Genomic DNA, 21,767 nt, shown 5'->3' with positions numbered 1-21,767 from the left:
ACCACAGAACAACAGACTGGTTCAAGATGGGGAAAGGAGGACGGGAGGGCTCTATCCTCTCCCCCAACCTATTCGACTTGTATGCAGAACACATCATGCGACATGTGGGGCTTGATGAATCCATGGCTGGAGTTAAAATTGCTGGAAGAAACATTAACAACCTTAGGTATGCAGATGATACCACTCTGGTGGCTGAAAGTGAGGAGGAGCTGAGGAGCCTTATCACCAAGGTGAAAGAAGAAAGTGCAAAAGCTGGGTTGCAGTTAAACATCAAGAAAACCAAGATTATGGCAACCAGACTGGAAAATAGAGGGAGAAAACGTGGAGGCAGTGACAGACTTAGTATTTCTAGGCGCAAAGATTACTACAGATGCAGACTGCAGCCAGGAAATCAGAAGACATTTACTTCTTGGGAGGAGAGCAATGGCCAACCTCGACAAAATAAAGGAGAGACATCACACTGGCAACAAAGGTCTGCATAGTTAAAGCAATGGTATTCCCCAACCTATAGATGTGTGAGCTGGACCATAAGGAAGGCTGAGTGAAGGAAGATAGATCCTTTTGAACTGTGGTGTTGGAGGAAAATTCTGAGAGTGCCTTGGACCGCAAGAAGATCCAACCAGTCCATCCTCCAGGAAATAATGCCCGGCTGCTCACTGGAGGGAAAGATATTAGGGACAAAGATGAAGTCCTTTGGCCACATCATAAGAAGACAGGAAAGCTTGGAAAAGATCACAATGCTGGGGAAAATGGAAGGAAAAAGGAAGAGAGGCTGGCCAAGGGCAAGTTGGATGGATGGCATCCTTGAAGTGACTGGCTTGACCTTGAAGGAACTGGGGGCGGCGACAGCTGACAGGGAGCTATGGAGGGAGAGGGAGCTGGTCCATGAGGTCACGAAGTGTTGGAAGCAACTGCACGAATAAACAACAACAACAAACCTTTTTGGGGCACTGATAAAAACACTTCTAAAGCTCTGCTGTTTTCATGCACTGGCAAATCTCTGTTTTCCTGACAGATCGGAGATTGCAGGTTATTCAGTCTAACAACTGAAACCATTGTCTAGCATAATTATATTTGGTTATATACTACAAGAAGAGATTCTGCTCTAAAGGATTTTTGGCTCTTCTCTAAAAGGTTGTGTTCTCTAATACTAGCCACATTGGCTGGGGCTGATGGGAGTTCTGTTTCAACATTTGAAGAGTCACTATTGTTCATCCCACCTCAACACTGTTCCCTCCAAATGCATCAGACTGCAATATTAATGATCTAGATGTGCTGAGACCCAGCAGCAAATGACATCCACTCACATACCCAACTTGACCATAATACCTTGATCAAGCCAAGTAACTGTGGCACCCAAAAATAGCTTTCTCAAATAGCCTATCACTTGTTGCTTGAGGTTGTTGTCTCTTTCTGCCTAATGATAGAACTGAGCCAGGCCGGAGACAACACAGTCTCAAATCAAATACTCATGGAAGAGTTTTCTCCTATGCCCATCCATAGCAGTAATCTTTTCTGGAAAATGGGAAAAGTGCAAATCTCACCCAAATGTGGGAAGTCCATTGCAGTTTTCATTGTAGTATATTTTAAAAAAGAATCACATTATTAATTATGCCTAGATATATTTCCCAACTGGAGTGTTATGTGCAACCTCCACAACAGATGTCAGAAAAAAACATCCAGTTAATGGTTGAGTATGCCCTATCTGAAAAGCTTGGGACCAGAAGAGATTTTGGAATATCTTTGTTTGTACTGTATATATTGCATGTATATAATGGGAGATGGAACCCAAGTCTAATCATGAAGTTAGTTTAGGTTTCATATAGGTGATTTTCTACAGTACTTTAAATAATTTGTGCAAAGCTGTCACTATCTCAGCCACCTGTGCAGACAACTTTGTATTTAGGGGTGTTGGATCTTGGAATTCTGGATAAATAATGTACAACATATACTTCACAAAATTTCCTAGTCAGCAGTAGGGGAAACATGTAGGGAATACTTGAAAACCGGAATTCCAAAAGGTGAGTTTTGTATGCTTTGAATATCAACCGTGTGAGCCATGGGGCAAGCTGGCTTTCTACTGCCTTGGAGACATGGAGCAGTAGATTCAAACTGCAGGAAAAGATATTCCACCGAAACATCAGAAAAACCTTCCTGATAATAACAGCTGTTTGGCAGTTACGAATGCTGCCTTGGAGCATGGCAAAGTCTCCTCTAGAGGTTTTCAAACAGAGGCTAGATGGTCATCTGTTGGGAGTGCTTTAATTGTGTGGTCGTGCATAGCAAGGGGCTGGACTGGTTAACCCTTGGGGTCTCTTCCAATTCTATAACACAGTTTTATATAATCACAGTAGAATTCATTGTGATGTCCACTATCAGCTATACAAACTTTCCCTACTTAAATACAGTGTTGCATTTCTCCTGTTTTGCCAACTCATGCCCAACCTAGGGAGCAAGCTAAAACAAAGCAGGACTAGCAGCCATAAACAATGGCTGCAATAGCCTTGGACAGACAACAGAGATACTCTGTACCAGGAGCTCATTGCTATTTAGAGCTATTGCCTGTTGATACTAAGCTTTGATTCATTGTGTTCTCCTTTGAACCAAAATCTACCACTATTTTGACACTTTTTATCTGACAAGTTAGAATTCAGCTTTTGAGCTCCTTGAAACCACTCTGTCATTTTGCATCACCTTACTGCTTTGGTGGTGCGGACTGAGAACAATAAGGGGTCATTGTTCTTCTTCGTGAGAATATACCCTTGAAGCTTTTGTATCATGTTTTGGAGATGCCAACTTCCATTTCATAGTAAAACAACTCTTTTCTGCATAGCATCTTTTATTTATACATATTACAACGGGCCCTTGGTATTAACTGGACTTTTATCCAGGACCCCTGTGTTTACCCAAATCCATGGATGCTCAGATCCTGTTATGTGCAATGCCATAGTAAAATGATGTCCCCTATATAAAATGGCAAAATCAATGTTTACCTTTTGGAATTTTTTTTTAAAAATCAAGCCACGAATGATTGAATCTGTAGATGTACAATCTGTGGCTATGAAACACTGACTGTAACACAGTGCAATCCATCAAAGAGCAAACTCCTCTTGATGAGTCAGCTGTTTACAGGCCAGATCTCAACTGCTCCTTGCCCTGATCTGTCTAAATATTGTCCTATTTTATGTCTAGGATAGTTTTGTTATCCAGGAGGACTATTTAATAGCACAATTCACCTTATCTATATCATGTTAGTTTTAATTTTCATATATCTGAGAACATACCTGGGCAGGAAATGAAAGTTGCTCAGTTTGCTGATTTTAGAATGTGCTCTTTTGAGAATGCTCTGGTTTAAGAAACTAAAAAAATTAATCAAGTTAATTTTTAAAATTGACATTTGAGTCTCTGCTGTGCTACTGAGACAAATGTAGAAGAGACAAGATCCAAAACAGGGTTTCCTATTAACAGTATTGTTTATTTCACACAGATGTTTTTCTTTGTGTTACTGAGGATTTGTATCACATGGTGGTTTCGGGATTCTGGGAGCTGCAGTCACTATAGTTCTAGACCAGGGGTCTCCAAACTAAGGCCCGGGGGCCGGATGCGGCCCTCCAATGTCATTTACCTGGCCCCTGCCCTCAGTTTTATAATATAATGTTTTTATATAATATAATATATTGTATATACATATAATATTGATAATAATATTATCATGTTATACAATATAATACTAATAATACCATATAATAATATTAATTATATGTTATATATTACATATAATATTACAGTATAGTGGTATAGTTCAATATGATGATATATAATGCTAATATTGTGCTATGCTAATAATATAATATATTGGATGTACATACAGCTGCTCCGAGTCCCCTTCGGGGTGAGAAGAGCGGGATATAAATGTAGTAAATAAATGTAGTAAATGAATAAATAAATCATTTTTGACTTAGGCTCGCCCAAAGTCTGAAATGACTTGAAGGCACACAACAACAACAACAACAACCCTAATTAACTTGACTGTCTCATTGGCCAGAAGCAGAACCACACTTCCCATTGAAATCCTGATAAATGTATGTTGGTAAAATTGTTTTTATTTTTAAATATTGTATTGTTCTTTCGTTGTTGTTGTTGTTGTTGTTTTTGCACTACAAATAAGACATATCCAGTGTGCGTCGGAATTTGATTGTATTTTTTTTTCAAATGATAATCTGGCCCCTCAACAGTCAGAAGGATTGTAGACCGGCCCTCAGCTTAAAAAGTTTGAGGACCCCTGTTCTAGACTATAGTGACATACGATTAACCTAAATACTATTGCAGTGTTGTTGCAAATCAAGCAAGATTCGTGGGTTTCTGAACACTGGCAGCAATTTAAGGGGCCACAGAAGTGGCATTTGGAATCTATATGCCACCCATGGGCCACACTTTCCACTGCACCTGTCAGTCTTTCCACTGCAAAATAGAATAAATTAGCCCACAAAGTCATTTTCTCTTCATTTTCATTCTCAATGTTCAGTGTTCTTTAACTGCAACTCAGTAGACAAGATGGTTTAGCAGATGAACTCTCCTTGCCTAAAAGTAGAAAGCCTGCAGTTTTTGATGTACATGCTGAACTTGTGGTACTTTGAACGTGTCATAATATGACAAGAATGCTTGGTTAAGATAAAAAGCAGTAAGGAAAGAAAACAACCAAATTACATGTGAATTGGCTCAAACAAGGAAGCCAAGGGCCTGAACTTGCAAGACCTGAGCAGCATTGTTGATAACAGATTGCCCTGGAATTCACTTATTCATAGGATCAGCATACTCTGGAAATTGTAATCTAAAAAAAATAACTATCCAAAGGTTTTGGAGATGATCCAAAACTTTTGGATCATCTCCTCTCACTTTCCCCTGGCCTTGTACTCTGAATCATTTTGTAAATGTTTGATGGAAACATCTTGGCAATCTGGTTATCATTCAGTCAGCAGATTTGCTGCAATGGCTTTTGCTGGAGCATGTAAGGAACAGAAAAATAGCAGAAGATGATTAGAAACCACAAAAGTTAGCTCTTTTTTCAAATAAGAGCTAGCAGTAAAGCTGACAGGCACAGACAGAGCCAGCAAATATTTTTTTCCCTGGGAAGCTAACAAAACTAGAGTGTAAGAATAGGATTTTCCAGGATGAGAAGTGAATGTCTAAATGGCAATGCAAATAGTAATGAATTCTGGATTCCCAGGGAGGGGGCTTTCAGATAGTGAGGTATAGCGGTTTGAGTGTTGGATACTATGAGAGACTAGGGCTCAAATTCCCATTTGTTCATTAAATCCTACTTGGTGACCTTGGATAAGTCACACTCTGTCAGCCTGAGAGGAAGTCAATAGCAAATCTCCTCTGAACCAATTTTATTCAGGAAATCCAGTGATGAGTTCGCGTCGAGGTCACCATAAGTTGGAAAGAACTTGAAGGCACACACCAGCAAAGGCCTTCTTTTATTTACACAGCAGTCTTCACGCCATGGTAAATCAATTTCAAAAATACCTCATTTCTAAGATTCCCTGGAGATCTGCTGCTCAAACACATAAAGACCCCCTACTCTCCAAATGGATGCCGGCAAGCTTGTTTAAGTTAACTTTCTGGATTATGGCCAGAATATGTCAAAGCAGAGTAGGAATCTTTAAGAACAAGCACAGAATCACAAAGTGGCTGGAACAGCTTTGGGTAATTTAACAGTCTGCTAATTCTATTAAGCTTTTGTTCCCAAAACAGACACACATAGAGAGGAAGTGCAATTATTGCCAATTTTTATCAGAGTTCCAACTTGTAATTTTCTCAAGGTTGTGAATGAAGATTCCCATAAAGAAAGACCTGAGCTAAATACCAGCATATATGTATTGTAGCACACTATTCTGGTTCCCTAAATAACAAAGAAAAGGAAAATATTATTTGCAAAAAGAGGGGGCTGGCTCTCCCATTTGTTAGAGAGAAAGTCACTTCAGGTAGGTGAATCATAAAAAGATAGAAAATCATAGAATCATGATTTGCTATTTATTTTGTTGTACTTTTTCTGCCAGAGATACAGATTGCATCATGTGCCAAAATAACTCTGAAGTTTTTAAATATGAGGTTTAACTTGTGTGGGGGTATGTCAGACTTGGCTACGGAAGTCAGACTTGGCCACGATGGTCCACGCTCTTGTTACATCCCATATAGATTACTGCAACGCACTCTATGTGGGGTTGCTTTTGAAGACTGTTTGGCAGCTTAAATTGGTCCAACAGGCAGCAGCCAGGTTGCTCACCAGAGCAGCATACAGGGCGCACACAACTCCCCTGTTGCACCAGCTCCACCGACTGCCAGTCTGCTACCGAGCACAATTCAAAATGCTGGCTTTAGCCTATAAAGCCCTAAACTGTTCCAGCCTAGCTTACCTGTACGAACATACAGTATCTTCCCCTATGAACCACCTCAGAGATTAAGATCATGCTCTCGGTCCCACCCACTTCTCGGGGAGAGACAGGGCCTTTACAGTGGTGGCCCCTCCGCTGTGGAAATCCCTCCCTATTGACATTAGATCAGCCCCCCCCCCTTCTAGCCTTCAGAAGGAAAGTAACAACCTGGCTCTGGGATCAGGCTTTCGGAGAATAGCACAATGCAATCACAGATTTGGAATATGTACAATGACTACAGAACGGCCTTGGACTACGATTTCTGGATGGCGTAATTTTGATATTGAATGTAATGTTTAAAATGTATGTATTATTTTTAATGTAATTTATTTTTAAGCTGAATGTTTTGTATGAGTTTTAAGGCATTGAATAATTGCCATATGTAAGCTGCCTTGAGTCCAACAGTACCTACTGGAATATTTGGCAAACTGAAATTCTGTTATTTCAATTAACTCTGTATCTTTGAATTTTGAATTATTTTTAGAGGTCCCTTCAGCATCACTATTCTGTGAGGGGCCACATTATGACTTTATAGATCTTTAAAATGTATGGAAAAAACTTTGTTGCTATGAAAAAGGTGGGGTATAAATAGGTAAATAAACAAACAAACATGTAAATAATGTTGTTGTTGTTGTGGTACGTAACTAAACATTGACTTATCACACCATGGGAAGGGGAGAGACTGACACTCTCAAACCCCAAACTTTTCATTGTACATCATGTAGCCCCTCTAAATATTATTGAATGGACTTTATCACACCATCCTGTACTCTCATTACAATCATGTTATTTAAGCAACCAAACACATAATGAAGTCGAGCTGGAATTTGGAGGGTCTCGCCCAGTGGGAGAGAGCCCACAGACCCATCAAAAGGAGAGTTCGGTACTCTGGCGAGAGAAGAAAGCCTAATTTCCCTTAATTTCCCAAATAAATCTCACCAAAGCTGAAGAAAATGCCACTGAGTTGTTTATTGCGGTCCAGCTGGAAAGGATGTCAAACCGCGATAATTCGTCAAGCAGACATACCACACAAAGCATTACAATACACTTTATAGCAGAAAAACAGGGCGGTCAACTTTGAATCTCCCACTCCCACCCCCTCTGCCGGCTCCGTGCTGATTGGTTGTTGTCATCAGCTGGAAAGGAGACGTGGACACCTCAGCCAATCAGAAAGCCAGTGCCGCTTTGGCCTCTCGGCCAATCAGGAGTGAGAAGGCGGTCCGAGCAGGAAACAAAGGACCGGGAGTGGGATTTGAGTGGATTAAAATGGCTTAATGGGTGTCCGGCAGCTGGCGATAACCCCTAGGGGTCCTCCTGCCAGGTAGGTATTATTTCCAGTAGTGAGAATATACATCTGAGTTTGACGTGGCCACCAGGAACCGGATTCTTTGGGGACTGGATACGGAAACAAATAGGCGAGATCTTGGTAACAGTTTCGGCCAGGGTGTAGAGACAAAGGAAGAAGCGATTTGGACAATCTTAGCTTTTCAAAGGTGGATTGTCCCTCATTGGAATATGACAGGATTACCAGGGGGCATCCTTCTCCAGGTGGCCTTGCTCCAAGCCTGGAGAGGTGCCTATTGTTTCTTGTCCATGCAAGGAGTCTTTGATTGAGTCCTTTTTGTTAAGGGATTATTCACCCTTAGAGATGAGAAGGTTTCCCTGGGGGCTGGGATGCTGGGGTCACACAAGGGTGGCACTTCATATTTTATAGCTCATACATGGGGCATTGGGGAAAGGGAAACATACAAGGGATATTCATATATCATATTGACACATCCACCCACCAAAAAAAAATCAAAGATAAGTTCATATATCATATGGGAAAACATGGAGTCCGAGGGAGAAAAGGTTCCAGAAAGGTTCTCAAATAGTTGGGCAAAGTTGGCACAAGTTCTGAGGGGGGTTGATGAGTATGGGGGGGTCATCTGGATGAATTCATTGAGTCCAGTACGAAGTCCAACTTCCCCTGGTAGCGAGAAACGATCGGTGGAGGTAGTGCAGCAGCGGGGAATCACGAATGACAATCAGCTGTTCCTTCGAACAAAGGTTATTTCCCGAAACGTAGGAGTCCAGAGTACAGAAAGTGAGATAGCAGTTAGTCTTAGAATTAGTCCAGGACAATGTGGTATCAAAATGGAATTGATCCGTTGACTCGCAGATACTGGTGTCCTCTAAGTTCTCGGTATCCACAGTTCAAAGGAACGCAATTTTGGCTTGCCAGCAGCTTCCCGTGGCTCGGGAAAGGAAAGGTTCATGTGTTAGAGGGCTAGTATCAGTGAAGAGACACACAGTATCACTATGAGACGAAAAAAGTTAAAATGCAATACTTTTATTTGGGATTAGTTACACTGTTAGGGCTGGGGGAAGAAGAAGAGAAGAGGATAGTCCTGGCTCGTTGAAGCTGCTGCTGGAGCACACATTACATGAGTAGCTGGCCCAACGGGGCTTTCCGGATCCGCAGAACTCCCTGCTGCAGGTCAGATCAGTTTGAACGCAGGGGGCCCCTGGGGGCTCGATCTCAATAACATTATTGAAACAATCACTTTCACGTCTGCCATGATTGTGGAATGCTGGCACTTTGTTAATACAAATTCTTGTGATCAGCTTTTCACAAATTCTTGTGATAGCCTTCCTTCCTATCTGCATTTGGCCTTCCCAGTGCATGAGCCTTGCTCCCCCCACCCATTTTTTATTTCCTCCATTTTGCTGCAATCATATACTTTCAGAGATCTCACAAGTTCTTCCTTCACTTCACAGTGTTAGGACTGTAACAGGACTTTATTGAATGAGGAAGAGTAGTGGAAGAACAATATTTGATTATTTGACTGGATTACCCTATTAATAAAAACAAATATTCTATCTGAAATTAGAACACAATGCAACTATGGGAGAGCAACAAAAGCTCCTTCCAAAGACACTTTTATTCTGCCTTGTGAGCGTCAGCCTCCCAATGACTTTAGCCAATATAAAAGGATATTGGCAGTTGTAATGCAGCTACACCAGTAGACCCTGATATAGATTAGAAGGAACTGGAAGGAAGGAATCAGCTTATACAGAAAATTGTTTTGAAATACGTAATGCACATCAAGCACCTAAGAGAAAGACAACCTCTAGGATCACTAGCTGAGTTCCAGTCTGATCTGGCACTGATCTTTACAGATCTCTGACATGGAACAACATAACAGGAACCTTTGCTCAGAGAGGTAATGATGCAGTTCAGTTCAGGTGACCTACAAAGGCATTTGCCAGAAACATCCCGTGGATAACAACTCATTAATCATTTATTTACAAAGTATAGCACGTCACCCTAATTCTCAACCAAATAATGAAAAAGTTAAACACAGAAAGCTACAGAAAAGCATGTATTCTCTGTCTTTTCCTGTCTGGGAAAAGCCATTTTTGAATATAGTGACTTCACATAATTCAAGTAGAAATGAAGTATGTGCGTGTGACATTATTCGCCTTGATCCTAAGTAGAGGCTGGGAAGGTAGCTTTTGGGAAACTACTACTCAGAATCCCAAACTACATTACTGCCCTGAGGATTCCGAGATCTGTAGTCCAAAACTACCATTTTTCCAAGCTCTGCATATAGATCAATCTTGCTTTGCATGCAGGAAGTCTCAGTTTCCATCTCTGACATATTTAAATATTGGGAGAGACCCTTATACTGCATTAAACTTGGCAAGTTGCAATCAATCACTATAGATAATATTGAATTAGATACATTACCTGATTTAGGAGGTTCTTATACCATGTTTCTAATATTACTTATATAACAGAACAGACATGACTTTAATCAGTTGGAGTTTGATTATTACATTGGTACTTTACTAAACTCGCAGTGCTTGTTCAGCTGATAAAGGTTATTGAGGCCTCACCCATACATTACATAATTATTTTGCAAATATATTATTTAGACCATGAGAATATGAAGTACCTTTTTTTACATGATGCAAAGTTTCCCTTTGACTTCACATTGCTTGGAGTCAGCTTCAAATATTCAAGTCAATGATACAAAGAAGCAACAGTCCTGTTGAAAGCTGCAGGACATGCAACCCAAAGCCATCATCCAAATGACAGCTTTTCCACACAAGGCAATTGTAGCATTGTAATTACACTTTATCTGACATGGTTACATTCTATGGAAATCTGGGTTTTGCAGTTTAGGGAGACATACAGTATTTAGAAATCTAACCCAGAGATCTCTAGTATCACATCCAAGTACAACTCTGGGAATCCACTGAATATTCCCAGGGCAGTTAAAGAGGAAACATTGTGTTGTAATTGTGTAATGTGAAAGGGTCCTACCTGGAGGATTCTACAAATTGTCATCCAAAAACGAGAAACTTTGCCAAGATTTGTTTATCATCATCCCCTGCAAACTATAAATTTCCTTTTGCTTTTGAAATTGAATATATGCCAATGTACTGTTCTACTGGTATTCAAGGCATAAGTGCTGGCATTATTTCTAAACATAAGTGCTGTCCTACTGATACAGTAGTGGTTCTCAAACTGTGGGTCCCCAGATATTTTGGCCTTCAGCTCCCAGAAATCCTAACAGCTGGTAAACTGGCTGGGATTTCTGGGAGTTGTAGGCCAAAACACTTGGGAACCCACAGGTTGAGAACCATTGTGATACGACAACAATCTATTATAGGCTATCTCTTGCCGTCACATTGGAGCCTCCATTGGGGAGCAGCACAACTCATCACACTGCTGGTTTGTGATGTCAGGGCAACAGAGGAACCCAAGCAGCCCATCTTTATGACGAATCACCAGCTCCTTCCTCCCAGAGATCTGAGTGGCGTGGGAACCACTAGACAATTGGTTTAAATCATGGTTTGGACCCATTGGCTGGTGGGTCCAACCAGAGTAGCCTTGATGTTCTCGCTCTGGTCATTGGGGAAAATTTAGGAGCATGCTTTTATGTGTACACTGAAGTCCATTTTGGAGCAGTACTCACCATGAGGTCAGCGGGAGCTACATACGCATTTGATATCTGTGTGTGTTTCCTGATATGTTGGGTTCCTTGTCATTGGTCATAATGTTTGGGATAGTTATGGGCCAGGCTGTAGCGCAGCTGGTTAATTGCGAGCAGCAAAAAATCACAGGTGACTGAAAGGTTGCAAGTTTGAAGCTCGAGTCAGGTTAAGCAGTACCCAACCATTTAATAGCCTAGCTTACTGTCCACCTAAGCAGTTCAAAAACAGCTGTAGTTGTGAGTAAAGAAATTAGGGACTGCTTAAGCTGGAGGTAATTTAATTTACGACACCATGAAACTGCTGGCAATCAAAGAGCAAGGAGGAAAGACTACAATCAAAAGGGACTCGGCGTCATAGTGGATGAAGTGACAGCTCCCCCTGTGGCCGGAATAGAGCATAACTTCCTGAAGCCGGAAGTTGGAAAATGCTGAATTACCTCTATTTGTGTTTGTATGTGTTGTATGTCTAATAATGGCATTGAATGTTTGCCATGTATATGTGCATTGTGATCTGCCCTGAATCCCCTTCAGGGTGAGAAGGGTAGAATATAAATACTGTAAATAAATAAATAGTTTCCTGCAATACATGAAGCATGCATTCAGATGAATTTTTTCAGGTTTCTGGCAACAAGCGTAGAGCTGGGCTCATTGCTCAACAGGCAACTTGGTTGATGCCTGGATCTGGCTCCGTGCAGGGCCAACCCACATTCACAGCCATAACCAATAAAAGTAATGGACTATGTCTTCCAACCTTATATTGAGTTTGTGTGTGTAGAGGGGGGTGATTTTGAAAAAGCTGTTTTTGCCCTTGAACACACAAGGAAGGGTTCTTCTATGAAGAGCAATTCAAATATTTCAGGCTGTACCTTGGATTGGTGATAGTGCTTGACTCTGGCTTTTGGAATGTATTGGTATCAAGCAACCCAACTTATTTTTTTTTCAATCAGTTTTTTTGCTCTGTATCAGCACACAAGGGGAAAGGAGGAGGGAGGAGAGAATGAAGAAATCAAGAAGGATCTTTCCGAGTAATATACTTTACCTTGGGCTTCTATGGATATCAGTCCATTCTTTTTGGACATAGATTCATGCGCCTGAAGAAGTGGACCTGATATTCACAAAAGAACAAGCCAAAATGAGTCTGTTATTCTCAAAGGTGCTGCATGATTTCTTTTTTCATCCCTCTTTTCCTATTTGCCTATTTCCCCTCTTTTTTATTACCTTGGAGACAAAATTGAAGGTTTTGTGACCCCAGGCACCCCTGCTTCTCCATTCCATTTTCCTTACACATCACTTCTTCACACAGGATGTTTGGCAACAATTCAGAGCTGCAGAATCAGCAGAAACTATGTCCTGTTTTTCCTTGTGTTTCTAGTTGGCAAAAGTTCAAAGCAGTGAATGCAGCTTTATACTTGTTAAAACTCAGTTATATCCTTGAGTCGTTCCTTCTCCAAACCCTTAATGTTAAACACTAAGAAATGAGTAATAATTGTATTTATTAACAAGGCAATCCATAATTACTACTGGCTTTCCCTTTTCTTTGTGGTATAGGAGTGGAACTAGTCCAACCAGAAAAACCTTGTGAGAAATTGAGAAACACAGAATAACTTGAAGCAAAGGGCCCCAAACAAGGGAACATGTTCTACAGAGAACAGACCAAGATCATTTTTCTACCTAATGCAAAAAGGACAAAATCATAGAATTTTAGAAACAAAGTTTAGAGAGATCATAGTCCACTTCTTCAGATATAATTGATGAAGACTTAAGTCTACAAAAGTTTATGCTACCAACATCTTTGTTTCAGTTACTCTCAATGGTGATACAAGATCACTTTATATACCAATATTCCAGACTAACATGGCTATGTCTTTCAGTTCTACACACACACACACACACACCCCTGCAAGGTATGTCAGTGTGTCTATTCATTTTATATATCTATCTATGCATATTAACTAGCACATATAAATATTATACAAACTGGTGCCTTTGCTGTCTTCTTTTACCAATGTGTTTTCCTAGGACATGGGCAATGTGTCAGTGGTAACCATAATCACATGATCAGAACAACTATGTACAAGGACAAAGCAAACCAGATCATGTAGTCTGCTAAGTGTCTGTCAGGAACCTTTACCTATTGTCATTTTCTCCTAACACATTGTCCTACTGAATCCCAAATCTTTTGGAGAAAGATTTGCTGACAGCTAGGTGTCTTCTGAAAAATCACCATTTGTTGTCTTTTTAAAAAAATTCCCAGCTGGAGACCTGATATGATGAAAATTGCAAATGATTAGCAATTGCAAAACTAAAGTCTCGTCGTTGGTGCAATAATCTGTATTTCCACTTTTTATTTTGGTTTGTGTTTTATTAGACAAAGAAAATACCAATTAAAAACACTTTAATATAAATAAAAATCATTTCCCCTATTTTCTCAGCCTTGTGCATAATGTTATATACCTGTCAGGGGTGAGCAACTGTGAGGAGTCTTTAAAGCATCCACATATCCACCACATCCCCCTGAAAACATTTATAACATTTATATGTTATACGCTTTCAGTAAGGGAAAATGATAAAAATATACTGGAATTTATGAAATCATATGATAAGGCTCTCTGAAAGAAGTTGGCAGCAAAATATATTTTGAAAAAGTACAATTTCATCTGCAACAGATATTCCTGGCACTCTGTTTTGCTGATGTTTGCATTTCATCCAAACAGTCAAGCAAGTCACAAATTGTTCAAGTAAGCTGCCCTGCATCAAAACACTTTGGCCTTGAAAGAGGAAATTAACCCTGTGGCTGGACAGAAATGATAATGAGTGAACACACAAATCCAAATAAAAAACAGCAAATCTCTTTAGATACGGTGACAAAAAGCACACATGCTCCGGAACACACACACACACAAACACACACACACCAGATTGGAGATAAATTTGCTCTTGTAAACAAATTTGCAATAGTTTGCCACCTGGCCCGTGTTTGGTTGAATGCATGTAGAAGCTTGTTTCTCCACACCAAGCAGTACATTGCAACTTGAGATGTGATTGAGATTAGTACTGTATTTCTTCAATTCTAAAATTCATTCTCTCTCTCTCTCTCTCTCTCTCTCTCTGTATGTGTGTGTGTGTGTATGTGTGTGTATATATATATATATATATATATATATATATATATATATATATAGTAGAGTCTCACTTATCCAACATTCGCTTATCCAACGTTCTGGATTATCCAACGCATTTTTGTAGTCAATGTTTTCAATATATCGTGATTTTTTGGTGCTAAATTCATAAATCCAGTAATTACTACGTAGCATTATTGCATATTGAACTACTTTTTCTGTCAAATTTGTTGTATAACATGTTTTGGTGCTTAATTTGTAAAATCATAACCTAATTTGATGTTTAATAGGCTTCTCCTTCATCTCTCCTTATTATATTCGCTTATCCAACATTCTGCCAGCCCGTTTATGTTGGATAAGTGAGACTCTACTGTATACACAAACACACACACACATATATATACATATATGGCGCCCCCAGTGGTGCAGCAGATTAAACCACTGAGCTGCTGAACTTGCTGACCGAAAGAACGGCGGTTCGAATCCGAGCGGGGTGAGCTCCCGCTGTTAGCCCCAGCTTCTGCCAACCTAGCAATTCGAAAACATGCAAATGTGAGTAGATTAATAGGTATCGCTCAGGCTGGAAGGTAACAATGCTCCATGAGGTCATACCAGCTACATGACCTTGGAGGTGTCTACAGACAATGCTGACTCTTCAGCTTAGAAATGGAGATGAGAACCAACCCCCAGAGTTGGACACAACTAGACTTAATGTCAGGGGAAAACCTTTTCTTTTGCCATAGCTGGCTGGATAACCAAGCAACAGCGCAAAAGTCTGTACTGATAAGCTGTGCGACACACTAGCTGCAGCACAATCGCATCAACTTGTCAAAAGCATAAAGGTTTTTTTTAAGGAATGCCCAAAACAAAGCTATATGGAAACGACAGGCAAAGCAGATCCCACAAATTCTTGGGACAAACACAAGGAAAAAGAAGATAATGAGGTGTGTCTTGGAATCAGAAGTGTATTTTTGTTGGTTGTGGTGGTACTGAAATTAGGATGTGTCTTACAATTGATGATGTCTTATACAACTGAAGATAAACGGTATCTATCTTTTGGGGAAGAAAATTAGACACTGATAAGTAATTTTTGTCCACTTTGGTAACGGAAGTACTAAAAACTTTTATAAGCTGTTTGCTTTGCTTGGTGCTATAGTTTCAATGCTGTACCAAAACCTAGAGCAGCCAACAAACTCTACTTCTGGTTAATATTGGCTTTAGATATTTCAGTTTCTCAACACTTGGTTCCTGGCCAATTCTCAGATTCACTACCACCCCTTTTTAATGAGTATAGGAAAGTTAATTTTTGACTATTACCCCTGAACTCCTACTAGCAAGGCCAAAGCAGCTATATACACACATATATTGAGCTCAAATACCTTGCAGTGCCTTCTAAAATGACAAAAGAAACTGATGCCATATCACTTCCTGACACCATTTTGAGAAAACTGAGCTACTTAGGGATAATATAAGACTTGAAATGTGTGGGAGTAGGGTTTGCGTGTTCACATTGAGAGAATTTCTATATAATTTGGGAACAAATACCCCCAAATCTTACATATATATATATATATATATATATATATATATATATATATATATGGGGGTGTCATTAGAATGGCGGCTTTGTAAGGATCTCTTTCAAGACCATTTATGTCCCTGAAATGAAAATTATATAGAGACATCTGACACATTTTATGTGAATTATTTTCTGTCATACGTCAACTGTCATGTATAGTAAGATTTTGTGTATCAGTTTCACAAGATGTTGGAGAGTATTGCAAAAATTTCAGCAGAGTTCTTTTATTTAGTGAGAATGGAGGAAGAACCATCAGAGAGGCAACATGAAAGAGTTAAAGGAAGAGTGCAACTGCAACAATTTCTTCACAACTTCCAAAAGATACATGACCCTTCCACTCATTTGCATTAAGCTGATTTTCAGCAATGGGAGAGAAAAAGCCCTAAACAACCAACTTCAGCTGCTGTTAGTTTACTTATGTGCTTTGCCTCAAGGGGGCAGTTCAGGATCACAGAATGATGAGTGTTGCCCAAATGTTATTTACTCAAAATTAAGCTGTACTACATTAAATGGCTTTTGTCTCACAATTTCAGCCTTGTTTCCCATTAAGTCTCTCATTTGCATGCTCATTCAAAGCAAGGTGCATGCAAGTGCAGAATGCTAACTAATTCAATTTCTTTTGTTGGACTCCAGGCTGCTTTGTAGGGTTGCCAGGCTTTCAAAATAGAAATAGTGGATGCTAAAGAAACATTATGACACATGGAAGCACAGCATAGGCTTAGCTAGGATGTGACTACAGATATATACCATATATATACACATACATACAAATCAAAAACAAAACATAATAAATTAAACAATAAACATAGTTAAACATAGTTAAAACAACTCATGGCAGTTAGACCCATCAGTATAAATACCAAACAGTTTGAAAATATATACACATATCATTTAAAAACATCAGGCATCCTACTCTCACTGATAGAAGTAGAATCTGGTTTAAAATGTATCCTCAAACAGCTGCATTTCCTTGTTTGCACTAGCCATTTTCAAATGTCTGCTTCCAGTGCTAGGTTTTTAATTGTTACCTGAAGGCCGGTAAGATGGGGGGATAATCTAATCTCCTTGGGGAGGGCATTCCAGAACTGGGGAGTCACCACCAAAAATGCCCTCTACCTTGTCCCCATCAACCACAATTGTGACGGTGGTGGGACTGTGAGAAGGGCCTCCCCGGCAGATCTCAGGGCTCGTGCTGGTTCATAAGAGACACGGTCACGCAAATAGTCTGGACCCAAGCCATGTAGGACCTTATAGGTTATAACATGCACTTCGAATTGGGACCGGAAACATATAGGCAACCAATTGAGCTCTTTTAGCAGTAATATGCTCCCTGTAATTTGCTCCTGTTAGTAGCCTACCCAGTTGTATTTTCCAGGATGTCTTCAAAGATAACCCCACGTAGAGTGTGTTGCAGTAATCCAGCCAGGATGTAACTAAGACATGGACCACTGTTGCCAGATCTGGCTTTTCAAGGTACGGGCGCAGCTGGCACACAAGCTTTAATTGTGCAAAGGCTCTCTAACTACCGCCATACCTGAGCTTCAAGGGTTAGCAATGAGTCCAGGACCCCCAAGCAGCGGACCTGCGTCTTTAGGGGGAGTGTAACCCCATCCAGCACAGGTTGCCACCCTTAACCCCAATCGGCCTCACAACCAACCCGGAGAACGTCTATCTTGTCTGGATTGAGTCTCAATTTGTTAGTCTTCATTCAGTCCATTACAGCTGCCAGACACTGGCTCAAGACCAGGGGAGCTCCTTTGGCTTTATGTAGAATTGAGTAATAGAGTTGTGTGTCATCTGTTTTATCTCCGGCCTTGAATTCAAGCCCCGTATGTCGCATGATAAAAACCTATTTTTCATTCCTTACCATTCATTCCACATAGACACAGCAGTGCAAGGCAGGGTATTGAATTGAATGATGTGTTTTCTCGGTGAATCAATGTTCGCTACAAAATACTTTTATTTACTTTCACATTCATTACATATCATACTGAGCAGCAGTGAAGCGTAGCTGGGTTTAGCTAGTATATATAATAACTACAAAACCCTTACATAGTATAATATACAGTAGAGTCTCGCTTATCCGACGTTCTGGATTATCCAACGCATTTTTGTAGTCAATGTTTTCAATATATCGAGGACTTCCGGTGTGTGGAACATGGCGGGGAGTCCGGTCCTCTGTGTCCTCAACCAGGGACCAGCCTAATCCTAGCGGTTGGGTAGAGCAAAGTGCTCCCTCTCCTGCGTGGACAGATACGAGGAGACTGCGTATCCCACGGCATCACCCGAAGGTCTATAGAGGAGGTCCCCCCTCAAGGGAGATCCCCTAGAAAGACCCGGGACTCAGGTGCCACAGGGAAAGGCGAACCGCGCTTTAGGCGAACCGGCGTGCGCCCCTGGCAATCGCGGTATTCTCCCCAGCCCACACACATCAACAACCACAAATTGGAAAAAGAAAACTTTCAAAGAAAGAACTTCACCGACAGTGGGTAAGAAATCTTACTTGACTCGATATCAGCTGGATAACCTAAGCTGGATAACCGTTCGGAGGTTTGCGGGGGAAAGTGAAAGTGAAGAGAAGAGGGTTTGGCAGCTGGGTAAGTGATTAATGATAACAGCTACATTGGTGAGAGAAGCTCCCACTTACTAACTAATTAATCTTGGCTAAGATAAACAACTGTCTTTTCGACCTTTCTTTGCTTGGATCAGCGAACATACAATATACAATTGTATAGAGGGGGAAAAAACCAATCTGAGATCGAGTAAGATTGGTCACAAGAGTCTGGATACAAGAGACCCACTCTATATTTGAGGCAACCTTAATCTTAATCTTAAAGTTTAGAGCCTAATGTACAAAAGCACTAAAGTACTAATATACAGATCGAAAGGTCTATAAAGAAAATAAAATGGCGAATGCTGACTACTGACCTTGGAAACGCCGTCTTGGGAAAGATAAGGAAGCCCTTGGAGGACCCAGTGGTGAAGGCAGAGCCAAGGGGGAAGAGAAGAGAAGGGAGATCAAGAGTGCAATGCCAACACCCGCGAGAGGAGGAAAGAAGCGAGAGGACTCGGGGAAAGTGGAATTGAATGCCACGCTAGTACATAAGTTCCGGAGTGAAGTATCGTGAGATTGGAAGGGAGAACAATAAGGTATAATAAGGAAAACATACAGAGACTGATATTGGGAAGACCACGGAAGAGAAGTGAGTGAAATTTAACTTCAACCAACGGAAAGGTTGAGTAGCCCAGAGAGGGGTGTTGGAGAGAGGATTGGGGAGAAAAGAGACAAAGATAAAGGCAAGCCTAATATTTAATTGCCCCTAATGCCCCTGGGAAGAGCAAGCACTGAGATCTGGACTCTCTACAATCAAATACCCCGAAGAAAGACCCCCGAACTCAACACCTTAGAGAGGCATAAGGGGTGAAAGAGTGTATCTCAAAAAACTGCGCAGACTATAGAGGCCTGAAGCAATACTCCCCCAAGGTACCACTAATCAATCAATTAAGGAAGGAACCTATTGTAATTCCTAGGCATAATAGAAGGTGCTAACCATAAATAGAGGGATATTAGTGATACCCAACAATACCCAAGGAACAAAACATAAATTTTTGCAAAAATAATAATAAAAAACAAATAAATCCTTGATCCTGTATTATAAAACATTTTAAATTAAATCAAATCAAATCAAAGGGAAAATGGCATACAAATTAAGAGATAGAGACAATAAAGACCCCAAGATGTTGCAAAAAAGGACCTCTATCTCAGAGGAACCAAATATAAGAGACATGACTGATACAATTCTCAAGGAATTGCAACGGATGCAAGAGAAGCAGGATGCCTACCAAAAGTTAGCACAAGAACAAATGCTAGACTTTAAGAAAGAAATTAAGGAGGAATTAAGAACAATGAAACAGGAAATCGGGACAATAAATCAGGAATTACAAGATTTAAAATTGGAAAAGGCAGAAATTAGAAGCTCACAGGAAAAAATACGAAAAGAAGTACAATTGTTGGACTTGGAGACAAAATTAAATCGAGACAAGAACTGTTGGAGTCAAAAGAGCTAGAGTATCAGTTAAGGTTTCGAAATGTCTGGGAGGAGGCGAAAGAGAACATAAGAAGAATCATAATTGAAATTATAGCAAACATCCTGAACTGTTCTACTGATGAAGCGGAGGACAGAACGGATAGAATATATAGAATCAACACAAACTATGCAAAAAGGAACAAAACGCTGAGGGATGTGATTGTGAACTTTACAAAAAAAATATTCAGAGACGAAATATTAAAAATTAATAATACGAATACAATAACTTTTAAAGGCGAGAAAATAGTGATCTTGAAAGAATACCCGACTGAGACTCTTAATAGAAGACGAAAGTATCAATTCCTTGTGGATGAATTAAAAAACATAAAATAAGATTCAGATGGGAGAAGACAGAGGGTCTAATGACCACTTATAAGGGAGAGAAATACTGGATTACCTCCGAAGCGAAAGCAAGAAACTTCTATAAAAAATTGAAAAAAGAAACAGAAGAGGAAGAGAAATCGGATGAAGAGGATCAATTCAGAACTTCAAAGTCACGAGCAAATGTATACAAAAAAAGGGCGCTTGACCAAGAATTCCTAGAACACCAAAGCAAACTAAAGAAAGGCCAAGACAATCAGGAAGAAAAGGTAGAGGATAAAGAAGGGGAAGAAGAGGAGGAGGAAAATCAAATAACACTTTCAGAAGAAGAAGAGGAGAGAACTGAAGGCGAAAAAAGAGAAGAAGCACTATGAGAAGACATTTGAAAATTTATACATGTAATGTGAATGGCTTAAACACACCCCAGAAAAGAAATAAAATATATAACTCTCTTAAGAAATTAGACTATGACATAATTTCGTTACAGGAGACACACATAAGGCATGGCCAAGAGAAATTTCTAACACAGCTCAAATTAGGCCAGGAATTCCACTCATCATATATACAAAAGAAAAGAGGAGTAGTAACATATGTTAATCCCAAATTACAAGCCCAACAAACATTTAAAGATATGGATGGAAGAATATTGGGAATTACAATAAATATAGAAAACTTAAAAATATTAGTGATAAATATATATGCTCCAAATGAGACTAAATCAAAATTTGTGAAAAAATTAAAGGAATTAATGTACGATAAAGAATTTGATAAGATAATCTTAATGGGGGACTTCAATGGAGTGATGAATTGTGAAAAAGACAGAAACCCGGGTAGAAAGAGTAGGGATAAAAAATATAAAGGACTCTTATCAAAAGAATTCAAGGACTTCAAAGAGGAATATGATTTAGATGATGTGTGGAGATCACACCACGAGAATGAAAGAGACTACACTTTCTTCTCAGCAAAGTATAAAAGCTGGTCACGCATCGATATGGTCTGGGTCTCTAAATCCCTATCCCCCTTAGTCCAAAAGATTAAAATTTTACCGAGGTTGGATACAGACCATAATCCCATAGAGCTAATATTAAATCAAAAGGAAAGGCATTGGAGATGGAAATTGGATAGTAACCTGCTGAAAAGGAAAGAGGATATAGAAAAAAACAGGACTCTTCTGGAAGAATTTATTAAAATAAATGACAATCACGAAACACCCCTTCATATAGTTTGGGAGGCCAGCA

This window comes from Anolis carolinensis, chromosome 2 (genome assembly GCF_035594765.1).
Source record: "Anolis carolinensis isolate JA03-04 chromosome 2, rAnoCar3.1.pri, whole genome shotgun sequence".
Classification (NCBI taxonomy): domain Eukaryota; kingdom Metazoa; phylum Chordata; class Lepidosauria; order Squamata; family Dactyloidae; genus Anolis; species Anolis carolinensis.
The sequence above is the reverse complement of the archived record's forward strand: the minus strand, read 5'-3'. Positions refer to the sequence as shown.